Genomic DNA, 24,088 nt, shown 5'->3' with positions numbered 1-24,088 from the left:
ATCCCCACCAAGCCAGCTGGGCCTGTTCCCTCCACTCCTCCCAGCCCCCCCCCCCAACCCCCTTCCGCCCCCTCCCCGCAGCCTCCGGTCCCCGGCAGAAGGGAAAAAAAAAGAAAAAAAAAAAGCTTGGATTAAGTGGTGAGCCGCCTGCCTCTAAGAGGACCGGGAGGCGTTTCAAGCCCGAGTGCCGGAAAAACCACGGCAACCTTCGGCAGCCACCACGTGGGGCGGAGAGCACGACAGCGGTACCTGCGGGACCCACAGCCGGCCGGGCCCTGGCGCCAGCCCCGACGGCCGCGGCCACCTCCGCCCCGCCGCTCCGGGGCCTCACCTCCTCCGGGGCCTCGGTTAACCTCCCGGCGCTGCAAGGTGCCTGCGCGCGGTTCTCGGGGGGGCGGGCGGCGGGCGGCGCGGACGGCTCCACCTGATGGAGAGGAGGGCAGAGTCCTAGACCTGCGGGCGCGCGGCGAGGCGAGGGGAGGGGAGCCGAGGGGAGGGGAGCGGGGGAAGGGGAGGGGAGGAAGGGGAGGGGAGAGAGGGGAGGGGAGGGGAGCGGAGGAAGGGGAGGGGAGCGGAGCGGAGGGGAGGGGAGAGGAGGGGAGCGGAGCGGAGGGGAGGGGAGGGAGGGGAGCGGAGAGAGGGGAGGAAAGGGGAGGAAGGGGAGGGGAGAGAGGGGAGGAGAGGGGAGCGGAGCGGAGGGGAGGGGAGAGGAGGGGAGCGGAGCGGAGGGGAGGGGAGGGGAGCGGAGGGGAGGGAGGGGAGAGGAGGGGAGGGGAGAGGAGGGGAGGGGAGGGAGGGGAGGGGAAGAGAGCAGAGGGAGGGGAGCAGAGGAAAGGGAGGGGAGGGGAGAGGGGAGGAGAGGGGAGCGGAGGGAGAGGAGAGGAGGGGAGCGGAGGGAGGGGAGAGGAGAGAGGGGAGGGAGAGAGGGGAGGGGTGGGGAGCGCAGGGAGGGGAAAGGAGGGGAGGGAAGGGAGGAGGAAGACCTACCCGCCTTGTGGGACCCTGCGCGTCCCGAACGCGGGACTCGAGGCAGCGGGGCTCGGGGCAGGGCCGGTGGAGGTGACAGCCCTAAAGGGACGGCAGAAAACCAAGCACTTGGAAAACTGCCCCAATTCTGGCTCTGCACATCCCGGCGCCGGCCTCCGCGGCGCCCACCGCGCGAGCCGAGGGCCCTCACCAGCAGGTGGCATCCTCTCCAGCGTTTCCGCTCCTGGACCGCAGCCCGGGAGGCCGAGTCCAACAGCCCCAGCCCCCACCCACCCCCCACCCGGCCTTCGGTGCCCAGTCCTGTGTCCTTTGAGCCGCCGGGCCCTGGCCGCCGAGAGCTAGCGGAGGCCGGAGCCTGCAGGGAACGGGGGCTGGCTCCAGATTCTGCTGCTCGCTGGCCAAGAAGCTTCGGAAGGGCCAAGTCTCCGCAGGACTGCTTCCAAGCCCTGCTCTCCTGGCAGCCGGGTGCCCCCAGAGTTTTCTGAGGTCTGGGACAAAGAGAGGGAGACAGGAGGGGGTCCAGGTGCAGCAGTGCGGGGGTGGGAGGTGCTGCAGCTCGGTGCCCTGGGGGGCCGGAGTTCATTACAGACCCTGCACACCCTAGCTGGTCACTACTTTCCAGGGACCTCTTTCCCTTGGATGTCTGTAGTATTTATTATTACTTCCATTTGGGCAAAGGCCTGCAGGGGTGGGGGGGGGGACTTAATAAAGAGGCGTGGAATGAATACACATATGTCTGTAGTTGGGAAGAAGTTTGTCTTCTAGCTGGAAGAAGTAAACACAGGTGGATACTTTGGGGGAAAATTTATGAAACATCTCATTGGCTTTTTAATAAGACAGAAATTGCCCTGGAGGTCATCTGTCAGGCGGGATCCTTTCTAGGTGGGTCTGCCTAGGCCCACTTGCCTGAGGTCCTACAGGAAGCTGCGGGGCTGAGGTGCAGACAGCACCCCCAACCTTGGGTCCTGTATTTGTACTGCTCTGCCCTCCTCGCTCTCCCACCACTGCTCTTGATGGCAGGGCACCCTCTCTCTCTCTCTCTCTCTCTCTGTCTCCTTGTATTCTCGAGGTGCCTTTACCCTGAATAAAGAGGTGAAGAGGGGGAGGCTGTTGTACGAGACAGGCAATCATCATGAGGGGAGAATTTCCTGCTTAATGCCTCTTCACAATATTTGTTGCGCAGATACATTATAAACCACATTTCCCTTTGTTTTTCATATATCCTGCCAGTACTGGCTAATACCTTCTTGTCCGGGGATTTAAACTCATCTTGAGCAGGCCTCTTCTGGGAGTTTAGGGTAATATGACTCTCCGTCCTGGGTAAGTTAATAAGAGCTCAAAGCCGCATATACATCCAGAGACCAAGTGGTCTTCAGGGGTCCTTCCTGGGTGGCAGCCTGCCTCAGCTGGACAGTCACAATCTTCTAGCCGATTTCTTTTTCATTATCTGAGCCAGATTTCTTTACAATATCTGTGGAGGTGGATTATAAGAGGGTAAACCCTGATTCCTGTGGTCAGTCTCTTCACAGGGATGCAGAAGGGCCCAGAGGACCAGGTCAGCAGCTTTTGAAAACATCCCCCAAAGACACGATGAAACTGTCTCCCTGGATTCACCTAAGACCGAGCCTGAGTGAGGGGATCCTAAGTGAGGCGGGCCTATTGACCGGGCTCTGTCTGGCCTGGACACACGGAACTGTTGCAGCCACTTAATGAATCTTGGCAGGTCTCTCTTCATCTATGAAAATGATGGATTTGAGACAGTGGCTCTCTAGGATCCTTCCCGGTCCTGAAACTCTGTTGCCTGCTCTCCAGAGGCTACATCTCTCGGGCTGGAGAGATTTGGAGGCACTTGCACAGTGCCCTCAGTGTCGGGGCAAGTGATTGGGGGTGACTGATCCTCGCCCATGAGCAAACAAATGGCCACCGTGGAATCTACGGGCAGCCCTCTGCTTGGGTTGGGTACAGCTTTTCCCCAGACTCTTCCATGTTCCTCTTACTCTGTCCTCAGGTCTTTCTGCAACTTGCTCAGCTGGTGTTTTCCTTCCTCCCCTTATTTTTCCCAGAGCCGTGCCCCACGTCCAGCCAGGATTCTGGGTCCCAGAATCAGCTTTTCTTCAACGTACATCCCTTAATTACATTCGGTGTGAACCTTTTATCAAAGGAAGGGAATGCTGGTGCCAGGGTGGCTAATTGTAAAGACTCCCCTTAAAGGTAGTAAGGACCATGACACCTTGAATTTTTAACTCGGTCTTAATACAAACCATACTTAACTAGAAAATGTGTCTGCTCGTGGATCTTCCTGGATAGGAAGGTCCAAGAGGGCAGGGGCGGGGCCTCCCCAGTTCACAACTGTGTACCAGCTCTTGCCCTGGCAGGTGGTAGGCACTCAACACATAATGGTGAATGAATGGCAAAGTTTTACCTAGTGCCCCACATCCTATTTCCTGTTTTCTGAATCCAATTTAACTTATTCTTTGCTGCGTTATTAAACCATTGTCAAACATCTGGCATGTGCCTGCCACTGCTCTGGCTGTATTTTATGGGGATGGGTAATGAATTGAGCCTATATATAGTTTGCAAAATGTGGAACACACTTTAAGATGCATAGCACTATAGAAATGAAAGATATTTTTATCTCCTCAGCATCATTCTGCACAAGGAGACAATTCTCTGGCAGCACTGTTTAAGAACAATAGACCTGGTTAGCCTTGACACACTCATGCATGCAGGGCACTGGGTATTCAATTCACATGGGAGCAGCATTATCTCTCCCAGCAAACGCCTAGAGAGTATAATTTACAGGGAAGAAAAGATATGAGAAACGTTATGAAAGGAGGTGGTGGTGCCCCCATGCCTTGTCTCGTCGCCGGCTGAGTGCAGAGGCCAGGACCTCTGTCCATGCTCCAGGGATGGCAGGGAAGGCGAGTCTCAGCATCCCTCTTCAGTGCCTGGAACAAGTCTTGTGTCATTTTGGAATGTGCCGTGTGCTCTTTTTGTGTACATGAATAGGCTAATTGTGGAAATATGGAAAGACAAAGTGAAATTCCACTTGATGACTCATTTGTGGTATTCAAAGTCTCAGAAATTATGCTGCTTTTTATTCTTTTCCCCCATTATTCTATCTCATGACCCCCTCCCCATACAAACATGCCCATACCCCCTGGGCCGATGTTAGAATTTAGTAAACCTTTACAGCAGCCAGGGGAACAGATGCACCTCACTAGGAAGGTCCGTCCAGCTTCCTTCCCTGGGGACAAACTTTCTTTTCTCTTGTTTGCTTATTGTGTACACTATTTTCCCTTCCTTCCTGGGTTTCTCTCTGCCTCCTCCCTCCCTTTTCTTCTTTCCTTCTGTCCATAAAAAAAAATCTATCTATAGATAGATATAAAAGTCGCACATCCATCTTTATGAAGTTATGTATGTTTATGGATGTTCAAACCTTTACACACACACACACACACAGACACACACACACACACCTTTCCTATTAACATGCTCACAATGGGTCTCCTACCCTAAATATTCTGAACTCTGGAGCCCGAGATCCAGTTTTCATCACCTCTGCCTGAATCCATAGCCCCCTCAGCTCGTTGCCTAGTCTCACCCACTGCTCTACCACATATGTCTGTTTGAAATTCAGTTCTGTAATATCTTCCCTGTGCTTAAAAATGTGCGTGCTCCCTATGAAAGGAGATAAAGTCTCCATCCCGTGATGTGGGGTTTGTCAAACAAACATACTGTTTCTGTCTCACTGCCAGCCCATTCCTTCACCACCCACCCTTATGTCAGACGATTCTTCATGAATTAGAGGCAGAAGCCACTTTAAACTTTTATCTACCTTTCTCATGCCATTTCTTCTCCTGGCATGCCTTTCCTCTTTCACTGGCCCTTTTGCCTAATAATAGGTGTCCATTGCTCAAGGATCAGTTGGACTCTCATCCCATGAGAAGTTTGCTCCCCTCCTCCTCCCCTCAGTCAAAAATGAGCAGCTGATTCATCTGAGTTTCCACAGCATTTATGAGCTCTTATTATAGAACTATTAACAGAGTTACTTACTTAAATATCTACCTTGGACACTATACGTCAGATCCTCAAGGTCAAGGACCACTTGGGGAGATTTATTTTTGCAGAGTATATTGCTCCATGCCTGGCACACAGCAATTGATTCTAAACAAAATAAAGTTAGGCCAATGGGAAGCCTGGGTGGCTCAGTAGGTTATGCATCCGACTCTCGGTTTCAGTTCAGGTCATGCTTCTCAGGGTCATGAGATTGAGCCCCATGTCGAGCTCCATGCTCAGCACGGAGTCTGCTTGAGATTCTCCCTCTCATATCTCCCTACTACTCCCCCCACTTGCACTCCCTATTTCTCTCTAAAATAAAGAAATAAGATCTCAAAAAAATAAATAAATGAAGGTAGGCTGAAAAAGTCCCAGTGTATTTCCTATGACTGTCCAATCTCAAGCTTGAGATTTTCTTTCTTCATCCTCTGATGCTTTTAGACCCAAGGAGAGCTGGATTCCGTATCCATCATCTAGAACTATCTGGAACATAACCAACATCTGAAAAACCTGAGGGAAAGATCTCTGACTATACATTTTAAACCCAAGTCTCGGGCAAATACGGGAAGTGGTGCCATCCTTCTGTATAAAACACAGTCCAACTCTAGCTCCTGTACTAAAAGAACAATTAGAATTCCTGGTTATTCAGACTACTTAATTGCACGGTCCCAAACCAGTGGAGAGGTTAGCACATTCCATAACAATTATATGGACACAGATTCAAAGCATATGAAGAAAGCCAACAGGGGTTTCTCCAAACTCAGTCAGTTTTAACTAAGTTGATTGTTCAGTGTTTTTTTGTTTCCTGCTGTCTGTGTCTCTTTTCTGTCTCTTTTAGGCTGCCGTCTGTCTGAGAGTGAGAGCAGGAAAACGCAGAAACTCCTTCTCAGGCTTTTTTGTTGTGCCAGCCCAGTTCAGTCCCCCTTAATTTTTTTTAATTGTATAGAAATGGAAGGTATAGTATAATACAGGGGTTCTCAGTGTGAGTTTCCTGGGTGCTATAGCGGCATCGGCAGCCCCTTCAGAACTTGCTAGAAAGGCGAATCCTTAGGCCCCACCCCAAACCTCTGGAATCAGAATGCCTGGGTGGGGGCCCAGCCATCCATGTTTTAACAGGCCTTCTTATAATTCAGATGCCTGCTAATGTTTGAGAACCACTGGTATTAGAATTCCCATGGACCATCACCCAGCCCCAACAATGATCAAGCCACGGCCAATTCTGTTTCATCTCTCCTCGTTGCTTCCTCCCATCTCACTGGATTATTTTGAAGCAAATTCAGACATCACATTCTTTCATCCATAAGTATTTCATAACGCGATAAGGGACTTTAATGTGGATGAAAATAATACTTTATAGTATACATTTGTTAGATATCTGAGCCAGACCATTCATCTTTAGACAATTCATCCTTGAAATACATTCCACAGTCTTTGTATGGTAGCTCTTGGCCAAAAAAGACAGCTCAACTAGATAAGACAGAGAAATATATATATTTTTTTCTTTTTGGGTTAAGAATTTATCATTCAGAAAAGGATGAGTCTGGTCATTATGATGGGAAAGAAAAATTATCATCAAAGAAGCAAACCCCAGTTGAGGCCCCTAATGAAATGATTCACGCCTTCACCTTGAAAGAGGCTGACTACTACAGTTGGTAAAAGTTTCAGGCTATGTCCTATTCATAGCCTATGGGGTTTGATTGTTCTCCCAGAATTGTGATAGAGTCTCAATTTCTCTCCATATTCTTTGGCTGATCTTCCCCTATGGTTCCACTTGCATTTGCATGAAAATGGGCCAGAGTCCAGATGCAACCCATGCCCAGGGCCTGGTACTACCTGAGAAGTATGGGAGTATACCCATGACCTTGTTCTTATCAACTGAATGCTCTACCCTTCCATGGTTAACCACCCAGTCTCCTCATAGGGGGAATCTCATTGTCTGGTCCTTCCTCCACTTCTATCGTGACTCACGAGTACTTATTAGGCTCTGAGAAACTCAAGAGAATATTTGCTCCCCTTTTCAGATGTGTGGCAAAAACTGACACTTGCATGGAGCATGATTTGATAGCAATATCTGCAAAGTGTCAGAAAGGGGAGGGGATCGATACACTTAATTTACTTGGAATAATTCATTGCCTAACCGGAGTTTTCAGCGAGGGCAGACAAATTCCACACTAAACTAACTCACCCACCTGGATCGAGAGGAGTACAGTGAATCCATCTTTTGAATGAGATGTAAAACTGAGTTTTTTGCTTTCATTAATGACTCCCTTGGCCCTTCCTTTCTTGAGACGGGGTGTTCATTCAGACAGCCATTTTTCAAAGCGGGTGATGTATGCTATTGACTGAAATTTCCCTTGCTATTCCCCCCTGAGCTGATTGTTTTCACTCTCTGCCCTTATATTTGGGTGTGTTGCTTGCTCAGAGGTTGTCAGTTTGGAGCTATATTCCAACCTCAGGAAGAAGGAAAAATGTAGATATTTTTCTTTGGTGGAGAATGGTGGTGATTTTTTTTTCTTTTCTTTCAAAGCTAAACGGATAGGAAATCTGATTGTCAAGGGATTAGAAATCACAAATAAGGACAAATTGCATGTGGCAGTCCGGGGGTGCTCTTCAGGATGCTGTACCGAGGTCACAGAGTCCCTTTGAGATAATACTGAAGAAGCATCTAGATTTAATGGCTTCGCAATGATCTCTCAACCTCCCATCTCATTTATCTGGCGCCATGTGCAGAATGACTTGAAATGAAATTTTCCACATAGGAGCCATGATAGCCCATGAGTTCTGAGTTGTTGAGAGAATCCACTGGAGGGTTCCCCCTTTATTAAGATACAACCATCCCTGCTAAATGCTTACTGTTGGCCCAGTGGCATTGCACTGACACAGGACAGGAAGGGGACAGGAACCATGGATCCCAGTTGAAGTAGCTCAAGGAGCTTGGGGAGAAGGGATGTAATTATAAGGTACCTTCAGATAATTATGCCATTACTATATAATTATGAAGTGCCACTTTCTACTTTAACTACCTGAAATTCAGAGATCACTCAGCAACAGGCTCTCTACTGAGCTTTAGCATGCTTCCTGAAAGGGAGGAGAAAGTACACAGTAAGAAAGCAGTAGGCTCTTGAGGGGAACAGGCAAGTCCTGAGACAATAGCCTGAAAAGGTCAGGAGGTGAATTTCCATTCTCTTCTTTTGTCAACAGTTCCTACTCTTCGGTACCTCGTTTGAATTATCTATGATGAGGGAAAGAATACATCTCTTTTTCTCTTGCTTGTCAATAGGTTGGCCAAAAAATTGAAATATAAATCACTGTGAATGTTTCTTATTGTGCTTTAAAACAGGAAAGATTGGGACACCTGGGTGGCTCAGTCAATTAAGCATCTGATTCTTGGTTTCAGCTCAGGTCATGATCCCTGAATCATGAGATAAAGCCCCACGTCAGGTTCTGTATGCACTCAGTATAGAGTCTGTTTGAGATTCTTTTCTCTCTCTTTACCACCCCCCTGCTTCCCCACCTGCTCTCTTTCTCTCTCTCTATGAATAAATAAAATCTTAAAATAAAGTAGGAGGGATTGATAAACAGATATTTGTTGAATGCTTACCTTTTTTAGGACACTATAGAGGACTTGGAAGATTGAAGACACTGGTCCTTGTCCACAAGTACCTTCCAATACAAGTGGAGACACAAATCAGACATATTGTTTTGTTCACCCAACCATTTACTTATTCAAATATTCAAGTGGCACATTTATTGAACACCTGCTTTGCATCAGGCCTTAGATGCAGGTGCTGGAGCATAGAGATGATAAAGATTTGCGCTCTGTCCTCAGAGAGTCTGTTCCAGTCTAGTAAGACATAGAGGCCAATAATATGAGCTTTTGAGGTAAGCTGACAGTCATCCAGTGACACGGATGCTCTGAGAAGGGAGTGTCTGTTGTGGGCAGGGTGGACAGGAAGTGTCGCAAAGGCCTCAGCTGGAGCAGGAGGGGACGGGGTTCAAGTGTGACCTGAATTCCAGTTAAAGTTAGAGACACTGATACCCACTGCCCCCTATTCCCCACTTCATGTTCCATCTCCCAGAACACAAGCCAGAAAACTTGGTAGGTGAAGCAAAATTGTAATAGAGAATGAGATTAATTCTTAATTTTGATTTCCTTTGAATCATTTTTACTTGACTGAGTCAAACTTGCTGTGGAAGATGATTCATTACTATCTATTTTAAATCATCACCAGGAAGCACGGTGACACCCCAACAAGATAGAGAATGTATTTCAAGTGAAGAAATCTCAAATTTTTTTTAACTTAAAAAAATTGATTTGGTTCTTCCTTGTAGAACATAAAAGAGAAAAGACCTAACTTTTTTTTTTTTTAAAGAATGCACCACTGGTGATTGAAGTCATATATTACTTATGTAAGCAAAAGCTAAGAAAGACAATCTCACTTTAAGCAATCAAATATTACAGCATACAGAGTAAAATGTGAATAATTTCTTTCACCAATCCTCACCCCAAATTTACTCCCAGAGATAACCACTGTTTTGTGTAGTCTCTTCTAGTCTTTTGTTTTGTGCTTATATATGTATCTAAGAACAAGTGCTCGATATACACATGCATAAATGACACCACTCATGATATACATTATTCTGCAATTATGTCTTCTTTGTATTTAACAATATATCTCTTAGATTCCAAAGATAGTAGTCTGCTTTAATATGCCTCAAGGAAACAGAAATGGAAGTGTTCATTTCCTTTTGTTCTCTGCTTTCCAAGGGAAGACTTGCTTCTTTCATTCATATCTGATCCAGGCTCCCAGTGAAGCGGCAATCGTTGTCCTGGTCAGGGAGAGGGGGCATAAGGGAAAGGATGAAGGCGCAGGGGAAAATATGAGCCAGACTGAGACTCCAGGCTTTTAAATCTGGCCCAAAATATAGGAAATGAAAACGGGACCGAAAATTAACTCCTGAAACACACAGGCAAACAATGATCAGCAGGCCTCAGGGAGCGAGACAGCCTTCACCTCGAACTCATCACGATCAATCCCAGAATTATTCATCACTTTCTATGCGCAAAAATGAACAAAGTTCTTTTTTTCTTTTCTTTTCTTTTCTTTTCTTTTCTTTTCTTTTCTTTTCTTTTCTTTTCTTTCTTTCTTTTTTTTTTTTTTTTACAAAGTTCTTTAGTCATATTCTTTCTACCATTGCCCCTTTTCTGCAAAAAGAAAGAGTGGTGGGGGGAGGGAGGAGAGCGAGAGAAAGAAAGAGAGAAGGAGGGAGAGAGAGGCAAGAAAAAAAGACTGTCTCTACCCTCTACGTGCCTGAGGTTGAGTTTCTCAGGTGCCCCTCGGGGGGAGAATCTTCCATTCTCTCAGCCCACCCAGGAGTGCACAAACAAAGCAGAAAAGGATTTGTCCTGAGTTCAGAGAGACCATCTGATGCTTATTAGATCAGCTCTCCACATTCAAACCTTTCGACTCTGGAGAGAGATGAAATCTTTGGGAAAACATTCTTTAATTCATTGGCTTTTAGATCCAATTAACCAGAGACTTTAATATCCATTGGGCACATATCTTCTGCTCCCCATCCTAGGACAGGTGCCGTTTTTTGTTTGTTTGTTTGTTTGTTTTGATCAGAGAAGGAGGTTAATTCTTGGATATGCAAGTTATAGTGCAGTTGTAGAAACAAACATCTGATCCGAGTCTTTGGTGAAGCTTCACTCAGTCCTTGGAGAATGCAAGGAAAACACTGCCCAGGGCTTCTCTGGAGACTATCATTGAAAGCATGTTTGTGGGGATCCCTGGGTGGCGCAGCGGTTTGGCGCCTGCCTTTGGCCCAGGGCACGATCCTGGAGACCCGGGATCGAATCCCACATCGGGCTCCCGGTGCATGGAGCCTGCTTCTCCCTCTGCCTGTGTCTCTGCCTCTCTCTCTCTCTCTCTGTGACTATCATAAATAAATTAAAAAAAAAAAAATAAAATCATTAAAAAAAAAAAAAAAAAAAAAAAAGAAAGCATGTTTGTGGAGCCAGTTCAAAATTCAGATTAGTTGAGGGGCACCTGGGTGGTTCGGTGGTTGAGTGTCTGCCTTTGGCTCAGGGCATGATCTTGGGGTCCTGGGATAGAGTCCCGCATTGGGCTCCCCGCAGGGAGCCTGCTTCTTCTCCCTCTGCCTGTGTCTCTGCCTCAGTCTCTGTGTCTCTCATGAATAAATAGTTAAAACCTTTATTTTATTATTTTTTAAAAGACTTTATTTATTCACACACACACACACAGACACACACACACACACACACGCAGTGAGAGAGAGAGAGAGGCAGAGACACAGGCAGAGGGAGAAGCAGGCTCCATCCATCAGGGAGCCTGATGTGAGACTTGATCCTGGGACTCCAGGATCACGCCCTGGGCTGAAGGCAGGCGCTAAACCGCTGAGCCCCCCAGGGATCCCTAATTAAAACCTTTAAAAAAAATTCAGGTTAGTTGTTATGTTGAAGTTTACTGCAGTTCATGGAGCAAAGGCCTAGGTAGTCATACTAGCCTGCAACCTGGCGTTAAATAGCTTAGTTGGGAATCTGAAGGAAATTTCATAGACTATGTGTAGAGGTGTGGGCAGGGTGAAGGGAGTCAGTAAGAGCTGGTATTAGGGCTCTCAGGGGTGAGGAATAGTGGTGAAGCCATTACTGCTCTAGCCCTGAAGTAGTGAATGGAGGAACCAGTGTCACTGGAGCCTCTGACAACCGAAGCATGGGGAGTGCCACTTGGCAGGAGCTCTAGTCCTAGAGGGACAGGCTGCTGCCAGTACCAAGACCTAGCCCTGAAGAAGAAAGCAAGCAGAAGAAGAAATACTGTCCCTTCTCTTTCCCCTCCTGTACTCTCATCTCTTTCTGGTGACTCTTGATGGCTGAATCCAACTGGACATCAGGACGAAAAGGAATCTGGAGATAAATGCCACATAGTCGGCACCTCAGGGCACAGAGCAAAGTGAGGAAGGTCAGAGAATGAGTCCCGGCGGTGTGATGGTGGGAAGGGGATGCAGGGAAGAGCCGTCACTTAGCTTAATAAAGATTCAGACTGGAAATGAAAGCAGGTCACCGCAGAAAAACCTGGCAGAGGTTCAAGGGCTCAGATCAAATCAAAAGGGCAAAGCCACGGTGGTCCATGTCACCATCATGAGCTTAGAGCCTGAAGAATGCAGAATAAGCCACCAGTCACTGAATTGTAGAGTCCTGATCGTAGAGTCCAACAGGATCGTAGAGTCCACAGGCTGGACAAGAATTCCAGAATTCACCCTTTTGCCTCCAAGAGGGCAGTGCTAGGCTATCCCAGGGGGACGAGAGGCCCCAGCCTTTCTATTTAGACAGTTTTTTTTTTATTTAGACAGTTTTATGAGCTGTTCATTTGCACCTGTCATTAGCTAAGCAAGCAAAATGGGGGGAAAAACTATTTCAATTATAAACACTGAGCCATTTACTGTGGGACACAGTGTCTTAAAACTTTGTGTGGAAGATAAACAAGATACGATCCTGGTTCATCTGAGCCTTACATTCTGCTGGATGAGGCAGATGTGCGCACGGCGAAGGATAGTTCCAAGTGGGATGTGATTAGTGCTTTCGTAGAGATAAATACAATATGTTACGAAAGAATAGAAAAGTCGGAGGTTACATCTGACTGCACCTGCGAGCATTAGGAAGAGTGGAGCGGCGTCTCGGCTGGGCTTTAAAGGAGAGGTGAATTTAAAGAAGTGGTGGGCAACACGGTGAGAGAAAACTGAAAGGTGGGAAAGGCACGGCACCTGCCGGGGAGGGGCGGGGAAGCCTTGGGGTGGCTGGGATACGGAGCGGGTGCCGAGGGATGGGAAGAAGTGGGACCAAGGAAGTCGGTGGGGGTGCAACCGGAGAATATCTGAGTGACAACAGTAACGTACTTGGGGCTGGGATGGCCAGTTACCTGCTGAGCGGTCATTATCCTCGTACCCTGACTAACAGAACCCAATTTTGTTTTGTTTCCATTTAAAACCACGAAACTCCCCAGTTCGCTTGCAGCTAGAGGAGCATCATGTGACCTAAGTCTGCCCTACAATGGGCTAGTAGAAGCCCACTAGCTGGGCTTCTGGGAGAGCCAGCGTAGGACTGATCAAATAGGACTCATCTGGCTCATGCCTTTAGCCCTTTGCTTGCCTCTGCTTCTTCCCATCTAGACTGTGAACTTGAGGCCTGAAGGTGGACCAGACATCTTGTCACCATGAAGCAAAGCCCATGCTTGGAGAGAGCACGTGTGTGCATGGACACACACACAGTGGGAAGGGACAGAGAGAGAGAGAGAGAGAGAGACTCTAAGCAGGCTCCATACCCAGCACAGAGTCCAACATGGGGCTTGATCTCACGACCCTGAGATCATGACCTGAGCTGAATTCAAGAGTCGGACGTTTTGCCGACTGAGCCATCCAAGGCACCCTGAAACTTCCTTTTATGTGAAAAAAGTGAACCTTGATTTTTAAGCCTCAATAACCCTATTTCTGTTACATGAAGATGCATATGTACTAGTCCAGTGCCTGAGTGCTTGAGTTTATCCTCTGAGGTATGTGGCACCACCGAGGGCTGATAAGAAGTGGTCTGGACCTGGTATTAGGGGGACTTTGCTTTTAGTACAGCCAGCTCTGACCCCTGGTTAGCAAGATGACTCAGGGTGATTCATGTAGCCTTTCTGGGAACAGTGTCCTCATTTTTAAAAATATACGGGTTTTCCTAGAAGCTCTCTGAAGGACCATTGAGCCCCACTGTTTCCCTACTAGAGCAATGTATTAGGAAGATGGCAGGAGGTAATGTGGACACTGCCCACACAAGTAAGAGCCCAGAGTAGGAAAGCCAATTACGTGGTTTCTACACTTGGAGAGAAAGAAGGCAGTGAGGACTTGAACCAGGGGCATAGAGACACAGAACAAAGAGTTGGTTGTGCAATCAATAGGTCTCCCAGATTGATCGGATGGAGGCTGCGTGCCGGAGAGGGAGAAGCTGTAGCTGGCTGATCCGAAAGGTGAATAAAACACAAAGGATGTAAAAAGACTGAGTATTCTTCAATATTACAAAGGTTTCAAAATAGATTTTTTTGGACATGTTGAAATAGTGTGACCTCATCTAACACTCTTAGGAAGTCATAGACACAGAAGCCAACAATAATAAAAATAACTTCGATTCATGCCACACGCTCCCCCTCAAGAACCCACAGCATGCCTGCACGGCTGTGAAAAGTTCATGGTTGTGATGTCCTTGCACGATGAGGTGGGAAGACCATGTCACCTCGCCCCAGTGGACAGGCAGAGAAACTACAGTCCGAGGGAGCAGGGATGTGGTTAAAGTGTCACGCCTGCGAGATAGGGGCCGGGCTGGCTCTCACAACTGCTAACCTGGCCCCCAGGGCCTGCGAGAAGTGAGAAAAGCTAGGATTTGGGTGCACCCGTCTCCAGCTCCATACTAGCTCCAGAATATATGGGCTAATAAATGATCTCTTTATTCTTTTTATTTCTCATGACACATTTTTTTCCCTCTGGAGCCAGATCTGCAGCACAAGAGCACTAGGGTCGTACCCAAGGCTTAAAAATTCTACATGAACATGAGAGTAAGGTGTCCCGGCCTCAGTTTCCCCGCTGCTGGGGTGCTGAGAACGCCCTCTGACCCCCCAGAAGGTGTGTGTCTTCCTCGGCTGGCTCTTCCAGTTTATTTACCTGTCGCCTTTGCCCATTCTGAGAAGCCGGGTCTCCATTCCCACTTTTCTAAACCGGCATTTCCGTGCGGTCCCATCCCAGACACAATGCTACGCACAGACCTCTCTTACAAACAATGGGGGCATAACTGGTATATTTTAATCCAAAAAAAAAAAAAAAAAACCCGGCATCCAAAAGCGTTCCGCGATGCCGCCAAGCCAGCACTTTTAGAAGCATCTGACGATATTAATTTCAGGCTATTTCCTGAGGTTTGCAGGAAACTAAAACGCAGAAAGTGCTGTGGCAAAAAATTAAAGCTTCATGGGGGGAAAAAAAGGAAGATTGACAGGAAACGGAGCTTCAATAGGACAGCTTGCACGGAGTCGCAGGAGTTGCAGGAGTGGCGCTGCCCTCCTTTCTGTATATCAACATATGCACTGGGAAAAATAGCTCTCCTGCTTGCAGATCTGCGGTGGGGAGCGGGCTGGGCCCCTGCGAGGTAGGGTGTCATGATTGGGGTTACGACACACAGCACACAGGGCACCAGGTCCCTTGGACTGCCTTGTAAATCCTTGCTGCTGGCCAGACTTTTCCTTTTCCCATAAAGACAAAGTTGGACCCGATTTTTCTTCAATTAAAAAAAAAAAAAAAACCTAAGGAGACAGTAAGGATCAGCTTGTCTACAACCCATAATTATTTTGTGCTGCTTGATTTTCCCACGTCCCCTCCGCCCCGCACCTCCCCTTATTTCTAACATTTGAATCTGATGTCTTAAATTCAGGCCTCTCTGGAAAGAAACTCCTTCTACTTCTACACCTCCCATGTGCAATGATAATTGGAAGCGAATTTTACCCCTAAGCATCGCATCTCTCCTTTTAAAAGTGCCTTTCTCTGTCTGGTTTTCTTTCTCTTTTGATGATCCGGGGCTGGTTTTCTTGGTTGTTTCCTGCACGGAGTTGGCCTTGCTTTGAGGGTCTCTTCCTGCTTCTCACCAGTAGGTGGACGCGGCCCTGCTCAGCACAGATAGGATTTCTAGCATATTCACTAGGATGCCCTATGCAGTCTTAGGAACCTCCAGGAAGAATTACCAAGTGGGCTGTTGATTGGTAACCCCCAAAGGCCCTGATAGGAGGACGGGAGAACATGTGCCAAGTCTTCTGAATTAAAAACAGTTTTGTTGCTCCCAGCTGCCTCTGCCTGTTGCTATGGGGTCAGCCAGGCATGGGGACAAAGCCTGGAAGTGCTCATGGGAATGTGGTTCTGTGGGTAAGACAGGGACACCTTGGGTCTTAGGGCCAGGCTTAGGAGTCATTGCCAGCCACGAGGAGGCCTGGGGCCCCCCAAGGCTGGACCCTCAGAGGCCCACACTGTTGTGCAGGTGACTTTAAAAAGCAAGTTAAAAAGGTGATGGGGAGCTGCAGAAGGCACCCAGACTGGGCTCGGCTGACAGACGGTGCCACCCTGAGCTCTTCTCCACTCACTCCATAGTTCGGCTCAAGTGAGGTCGTTGCTTTTCTTTCTTTCTTTCTTTCTTTCTTTCTTTCTTTCTTTCTTTCTTTCTTTCTTTCTTTCTTTCTTTCTCTTTCTTTCTTTCTTCTTCTTTCTTTCTTTCTTTCTTTCTTTCTCTTTCTTTCTTTCTTTTCTTTCTTTCTTCTTTCTTTCCTTTCTTTTTTTTTTTTTCTTCAAACTTACAGGTGCAAGACATGGCCAAATGCCACCATGGATAGTGTTAAACCCATCATGATTTGTTGTTATTGAGTCTAGGTGAGAGAAGAGGTGGTGAGAAACAGTGCTACCTCACCTTCTGGAAGTTTTAATATAGGCAGGGAATCACATTCAGCACCTGCGCATGCCTGTGGAGGCCCCTGGAAGGAGAACTCTCCCTCACATATCCCAATAACCATATGAGAGGGGTTACTGTTATGACTCCTGCCATAGGAGGCTGAGGCAGGTTAAGGAATGTTCCCAAGGCCCAAGTGGGGCTGGCTGGTGGGAGAGGGCACTTTCCATTCTCAGGAAAGCGTGTTATTAACTGTACAGGCTCTACAGATGTGGCTGGCTATTCTTATTCTTGGGCGGGGGGGCCAGAACATATCATGAGGCATAACAACAGCGATTGGGGCTCACCAAGTCAATAGTAGGGTGAGAATAAGACTCTGGAAAACTCACTGGGATTTCTCCAGGCTTTGTTACTCTCCAAAATGGCCCAGATCATGTCACTGTAGTAATCTGGATCCTGACACCTCCTTGGAGAACCCCAGCCATGAGCGAGGGCACTTGGGCAAGGCCACCTGGTGGCCCTCGGAAATGCCTGGAATGCAGGAGGGAGTGTGTGGGTGACTTCGTTAGGGAGTGGACACTTTGGAAGGGGAGATTTCCTCTGGGACCTCCGAACCTTTAAGTCTCTGGTGGCTTGTACGAAGGTGTACCCGCGGCTCCTGTCCCACCTCCCTGCTCAGTCTGTGGGACAGTTCATCCTGGCCTCCCGGTTATTGGCACAAATGTTCAAGGCTATTAGGGGAGCAAATGGAAAGCTTTTTCTGAGCTAAAAAAAAAAGTGTGGGCTTTTCCTATTGATCTGAACGCAATAGATAGTTCTCATAATTCGAACGCCTGTGTTGTCCGGCACACAAAGGCATTTGCCAAATCACGAACCCAGTAAATACAATTTGGGAGTGTGTGTTGGTGTGTGTGTTAGTGTGTGTGTGTGTGTGTGTGTGTGTGTGCCAAAGAGAAGAGATGGGGGGGGGGTGGAGCTCAGGTTCCTCAGTGTTTGGAGAGGTAGGTTTCAAGATTCTAAACACTGTGTCAGAAAGCTGGTATTCTTTTTTGCTCTCCAAGACCAGATTTGGACCAGCCCATCTTCCATCTTGACTAATGATTTGGAATCACAGCTTCCATAAATATCTAGGATATTGTTCTCTCTTACGAATGAACCAAGGGGACCTTGCTCATTTGAACTGATTGCTCTTGGTTTCAGATACCCGGAGACTTGCACTTGCAAACCTTCCATGCGGCATCCTAACCAGAGCTGGGAGCAGATTATGGAGCCTGAGGTGGAAGGGTCTGGGGATGGCAGGTCTGGTGACTGACTTGTCTCTGCTCTGTGTTCCTCTTCTGTTTGGGACCCAGGGAAAGCCATTTTATTTTATTAAAAGATTTTATTTATTTATTCATGATAGACAGAGAGAGAGAAAGAGAGGCAGAGACACAGGCAGAGGGAGAAGCAGGCTTCATGCCGGGAGCCTCACATGGGACTCGATCCTGGGACTCCAGGATTGCGCCCTGGGCCAAAGGCACAGGCGCTAAACCACTGAGACACCCAGGGATCTCCGGGAAAGCCATTTTAAAAGCTGAAAACTTTTGAAATAATGAGTGACTCTTTTTTTTTTTTTCTATTCTCATTTCAGGCACATCAGATTTTTAGTCCTGAGGGGCTGCAAGGGGGCCTCTCCATTATGAATCTGGAAACCCTCTATGGTTAAGGATTATTTCACAGATTCCCTGAAAGTAGAAGAAAAGTTGAGAAAGGTAAAAATTTGATGTTTAGCAAATGCTTGACCTTCAAGGCACACATCAGTGTTGTACTTTCTGGGTGGGACTGTTCCCCTTAGAATTTCTTCCTTCCTTCCGACTGCTCCTGACCTTCTAAGCCTCAGCCCTTGCACATCTGTACCTTAGTTTGGAATTCTGTGAGCCCCAAACTTCTGTTCTTGCTCCTTTAGGCCATCAGATATTCCCGTTAAATAACAGGGAGACACCAGGCACCATTTGGCACCAGATCCAGGATCTGAGAGCACGCGATAAGGGAGGAAAAGTCAGCTGCTGCAGTAGTAACTTCACGATGGGAGTACAAATGACGTAGATCCGCACTACCTACTGCAGTAGGCACTACCCATGTATGGCTCTTTACATTGAATTCATTCATTCACTTATTTTTAATGTTTTTATTTGAGTATAGTCAACACGCAGCGTTACATGAATTTCAGGTGTACATAGTGATTCAACACCTCTATACGTTATGCTGTGCTCTGCACAAGTATAGCTACCATCTGTCGCCATACAACACTATTACGAGAAAAATTGACTGTATTCCCTGTGCTGTGCCTTTTATTCCTGTGACTTATTCATCCCATAACTGGAAGCTGGCACCTCCCATTCCCCATCACCCTTTTTGCCCATCCCTTTATCCTTCTTCCCTCTGGCAACCATCAGGTTGTTCTCTGTATTTATTGGTCTGATTCTACTTTTAACTAAAATTAAATAAAATCAAAATTACAATTCTCCAGTGATTCTAGTCCCATGTGACCTGCCCAGGATCCATGTGTGGCTAGTGGCTACTGTGTGAGTATAGGTTTTATAGGCCCTTTCTAACATCACAGAAAGTTCTCTTGGAGAGTACTGATCTAGTCTTTTTACCCAATCACTTTTTAAAAAGTTTTTACTTATTTTAATTCCATTAGTTAACATATAGTGTGATATTAGTTTCAGGTGTACAATATAATGATTAACACTTCCATACAATACCCAGTGCTCATCACAAGAAGTCCACTCCTTACTCCCCATCACCTGTTTAACCCATCCCCCCTCCCCTCTGGTAACCATACATTTGTTCTTTAAGAGTTTGTTTCTTACGTGTATTCTTTCTCATCTTTCCCCCTTTGCTTATTTGTTTTGTTTCTTAAATTCCACTTATGAGTGAAATCATATAGTATCTGTGTTTCTCTGTCTGACTTACTTTGCTTAGCATAATACGCTCTAGCTCCATCCGTGTCGTTGCAAATGGCAAGATTTCATTACTTTTATGGCTAAATAATATTCCATTATATGTGTGTGCTTGTATACACACACACACACACACACACACACACACCACCTCTTCTTTATCCATTCCTCAATCGACAGACACTTGAACTGCTTCCATATCTTGGCTATTGTGAATAATGCTGCTCTGCTGTTTAGCCAACCACCTTTAAGCTGACAGGCATGGGTTGTCCCTTATGGACGACAGTCGCAGAAATGGCAAACCTTTGCTTTGATAACAGTAATGCTTTTGAATAGAGAAAGCCAGAGGAAACTTCTTCACAAAATTAATGGTGTTCCCAACTAGTCCTGACGAAAAATTAAGAAACTTAGGTCCATCTGGAAATAAGTGAGTGGGTATCAGTGTACCATGACTGCTATAGACTGAATTATGTCCTTAAAATTCTTATGCTAAAGCCCTAACCCCCAAGATGACTGTGTTTGGAGGAAATAGGGCCTATGAAGAGGAGATAAAGGTTAATTGAGGTCATAATGGTGGAGCCCTAATTCGATAGGACTGCTGCCCTTGTAAGAAGGAGATGAGACATCAGAGCTTGCACTCCTCCCTGTGTGATGATGCATCAAGAAGGCAGCCATCTGCAAGCCAGGAAGGGAGCTCTCACTAGAACTAGATCATGCTGGCAGCGTGATCTGAGACCCCCTGCCTCTCAAGCTCTAGAGAAATAATTTCTATTATTTAAGTCACTCAGCCTATAGTATTCTGCTATGGCAGCCTGCACAGACTAATACAATGATCTTGTATTTGAATGATTGCTACTAATAATGGCTAACATTTGTATTTTCACTTTTGCATATTTTATATTTTTTTCACAAAACTCCTTGAGGCTGGCATTAATACTATGATTTTATAGATGAAAAAAAGTGGCCTGAAAACTCTCAGATTATCAAGGGTCAAACTGAATCTGGAAAACCAGGGCTTCTGAGACCCAGTGCTGTAGGCACTCTGCCATATTGCTTTAGAGATCTCTTGTGATTATTCCATACAGACTGTACCTGGGTAGCTGAACATGAGGGCTAATCCATGGCTGCTCTCACATTTGACTCTTTGGGTCCAGCAGAAATAACAGAGAGTCCAGGAACATGGAAACCATTATTGCATGACCAAGAAGGGATTATTTCCCAGAATATTGAAAATATCTTTCTACAAGCATATTTTTAAAAAAGAGAGAAATTGAAAGAAAATACAAACAAAAAATATGCAGAGGAAGAAATTCAAATAGCTGATATACATTTTTGGATGTGTAAACTTGTGTGTAAAAAAGAAAATACCTGTTGAAACAAAGAAAGGTCATTTTTATGCCAATTTGATTAGGAAAAAAAATTAAAGTTCTTGTAATATCGAGTACCAAAAAGAAAAGAGGAACTGTCATAAACTGGAGATGGGAGCATAAATTAGTGCAGCCACTTTGGACAACAATTTGTCAATATCTAGTAAAGCTAAATATGAATGCCCTATGATCCAGGAATTGACTTCTGGATGTATATCCTAGGGAAAATCTTGCACATGTACACCAGCCGATATGATCAAGGATATTCATTTCAGCCTTATTAGTCATTGTAGAAATTGGAAACAAGCTAAATGTCCATCAATAATGTGACGGGTGAAGTGTAGTCTGTACATACAAAGAAATATTTTCTAGTAGCTGAAACAAAACGAATTAGATTCAAATGTGTCAACACATATAAATCTCCAGCACCGAAGGCTGAGTGAAAAGGGCAAGTTACAAAAATATATGTGCAGATGATATCATTTATAGAAAATTTAAGAATAAATTAATACTTATATTGTTCGTGAGTATAAACAGTGAAAGTATAAACAATATAGAGCTGAATTTCAACTGCAAGATGATTATCTTCGGGGAGGGAGGGAGATGGGATGCGTGGGGGGTTCAGCCTTATCTAAATTTTTGCTTTCAATTATTTTTTTTCTAAAGTAGATAGAATAAAAAAATCCCTTACCATGTCAGGTCTGAGTGACACATGAGTCATCTGTTAAATGAGTCTCTGTACTTTTCTGCATATATACATTTTTCGTAATTAAAAATCTTGGAACATTTTGCAAGATCAGAATTATCCTGATCATTTAACATCAGCACTCACAAACTTTGGTCTAAGCCTGACAGTCTCCAGAGCAAACAGACAAGGGCAGAAAGAGAAACAGGGAAACTGCTTTCCAAGGGCCTCTAGCAGATCTAGGGTAGAGCTGGGTGTGACATCTCAGCTCCAGGACCAGGAATGGCACTCACCAGTGCTGCACAGACCCCCAGCAAGGAGACAAGATCTTATATTCAGACAAGGTGACAGGATTGGGAAGAAGTCCCCACAGTTTTGCCTCTCCTCCTTCTGGATTAGGTGTCATCACCTAACCCACGACTCGGTTCTAGTACTCATTTAACATCTTGAGAAACAAAGCCAAAACTAAAACTTAGAACTAATTTTTAAAGCAATTAATGTGAGACTCAGGCAATTATTTTCTTGGGTCTCCAGAAAGCTTGGCATTGCTAAAAGTGGTTTGTTTTGTTTTGCGGGATAAAAAGAAGCAAAAATTTAATTAGTGTTTCATGAGTCACCCAGCTGACACACACCTTTTCTTTAAAAAACAAACAGCCGAGACACCTTTACCATTTAACATACCCCTCTTCCCTCCCCTTCTCCCCACCCTGATCCCAAAGCTCTCTCAGCTTCTCAGAAACTTTGTGTGCTTAGATACCCAATCTTTCAGTTATTTCTTAAAATATGTCTTTTCTAGATTCTTCCTTCATATCAGCTGACTTAATCACTTGAGCAAATAAATGAACTTCTACTGAGCAATTGTTATGTGTTAGATTCTTTCTTACTACTTATTCCCATTTGACTTTGAGTTTTACAACAATCCTTCAAAATAGATGTAATCATTCCTGTTTTCTGCATTGCGGAATTAAGAACACAGAATCCCAGAAATAGTACGTGGCTAAACTATGTTTATAAGCCTATAATCCCATTAAGTAGAACTGGAATTTAAAAGCTACACTGGGGATGCCTGGGTAGCTCAGTGGTTGAGCGTCTGCCTTTGGCTCAGGTCATGATCCCAAGGTCCTGGGATCAAGTCCTGCATCAGGCTCCTTGCAGGGAGCCTGCTTCTCCCTCTGCCTGTGTCTCTGCCTCTATTTCGGTGTCTCTCAGGAATAAATACATAAAATATTTAAAAACAAATAAATAAAATCTGCACTGGAACTCAAAGTCCCAGGTTCCAAAACCGATCTGCCACTGTGTGAATGTGTGTGTGTGACTCTGTGTGCAACACTTTCTTGCCCAGAGCCTTCGTTTTGTTATCTCCGAAATGAATGTGTGGGACTAGATGATGTCTAAATTCCTTTCCAATTCCAAGAAATTTTTGTGTGTTTGTTTGCTTTTTGTTTTTTGCTGGCCTTTCATTATACAAAAAAGAACAGAAGAGACAGCTTGTCTTTATCAACTTTGTTTCTTTTCCTGCTCTCTGCAGAACACAGCAACTCAAGCTGACCAACTGAAGAAAGCTCAGTGAGCAGAAGATATCCTGATGGACCAAATGCTCAATAAGTCCATGATTTCTCTGGGCAGGACACATATCTGGACTCTTTGTTCTCTGAAACCGTGGCACATTTGGAAATCAGCCTATTATTATAATTACTGAGTGTTTATTAAAAACAAAGAATAGGGAGCCGACAAAGGTCCTGTGCACATAAAACACTGGAAAACAATGCGTTGGGGACGCCTAGGTGGCTCAGTGGTTGAGCTTCTGCCTTGGCTCAGGTCATGATCCTGGAGCCCGGGGATCAAGTCCCACATCGGGCTCCCCACAGGGAGCCTGCTTCTCCCTCTGTCTATGTCTCTGCCTCTCTTTCTCTCTCTCTCTATCTTGAATAAGTAAATAAAATCTTTAAAAAGCAATAAAAGAAAAACAATGCCTCGAACTGTGTCTGCTTGCATTACTTTGAAATATTCTCAAATCAGAGATGAAGGGACCTCCTGTTCATGGGATGGGGTGGGAGTGTTGGCTTTTTCCTTATGGCCATTTGCCCATAATGCCAGTTAACATGGGCAATGGAACCGGACATTCAGATCCCAGGCAAAGGAGTTTTAGACCAGGAAGGACGGCCATCTATTTCTTTCAGTGATAATTCTGGCTTTAGTGACATGTATGGGGTTGAGTTTGAGTTGGGACCCAAATAACATGGAGGTACATTTGAATGTTGTGTCGGAAGGTGGTGTGCACTGGTGGGGGGAGCAGCAGAAAGAATACCAAGGCCCAGGTGGGTCTTGATAAAGCCCCAATCTATGCAGGAATGAGGGGGAAAGGAAAGAGGACAGAGGACACCAAGCTGGTATATGATTAAATAATTTTAAATTTGCCAGCAGGCAATGTAGTGTGGTTGTTTAAAGCTACTCGCAGGAAGCTACTGGGGATGGGAGTCTTACCAGCTCTTGGTAAGTCATTTCCTTGTCCGTAAGACTAACCTCATGGGGTTGTCAGGATTTAAAAAAAGCATTCCGGTAAGGCTTTTAGCTC

The 24,088-nt window shown here is 45.9% G+C and overlaps 1 protein-coding gene and 1 long non-coding RNA gene across 6 annotated transcripts in view; one reads left to right on the top strand and one right to left on the bottom strand.

Annotated features, from left to right (window-relative positions):
* Window positions 1-487, bottom strand: part of KIRREL3 (kirre like nephrin family adhesion molecule 3) — a 547,594-nt gene extending 547,107 nt beyond the window's left edge. For 4 of the 5 annotated variants that reach the window (XM_072729378.1, XM_072729381.1, XM_072729380.1 and 1 more), the window contains exon 1: window positions 250-386. The gene's annotated coding sequence lies outside the window, so the exon portion shown is untranslated. Of the gene's footprint in view, window positions 1-249 lie in introns of all 5 variants that reach the window. The other variant, XM_072729379.1, reaches the window with a different exon arrangement.
* Window positions 231-23,492, top strand: LOC140594677 (uncharacterized). Its single transcript, XR_011995770.1, has 3 exons — window positions 231-369; window positions 18,147-18,267; window positions 23,042-23,492. It is a non-coding gene; the product is annotated as an uncharacterized lncRNA (long non-coding RNA).
* The last annotated feature ends 596 nt before the right edge of the window (window positions 23,493-24,088 follow it).

The sequence above is a fragment of the Vulpes vulpes genome, chromosome 12 (assembly GCF_048418805.1).
Source record: "Vulpes vulpes isolate BD-2025 chromosome 12, VulVul3, whole genome shotgun sequence".
In the NCBI taxonomy this organism is placed as follows: domain Eukaryota; kingdom Metazoa; phylum Chordata; class Mammalia; order Carnivora; family Canidae; genus Vulpes; species Vulpes vulpes.
Note: the sequence above shows the minus strand (reverse complement) of the source record. Positions and strands in the feature narration are given on the sequence as shown.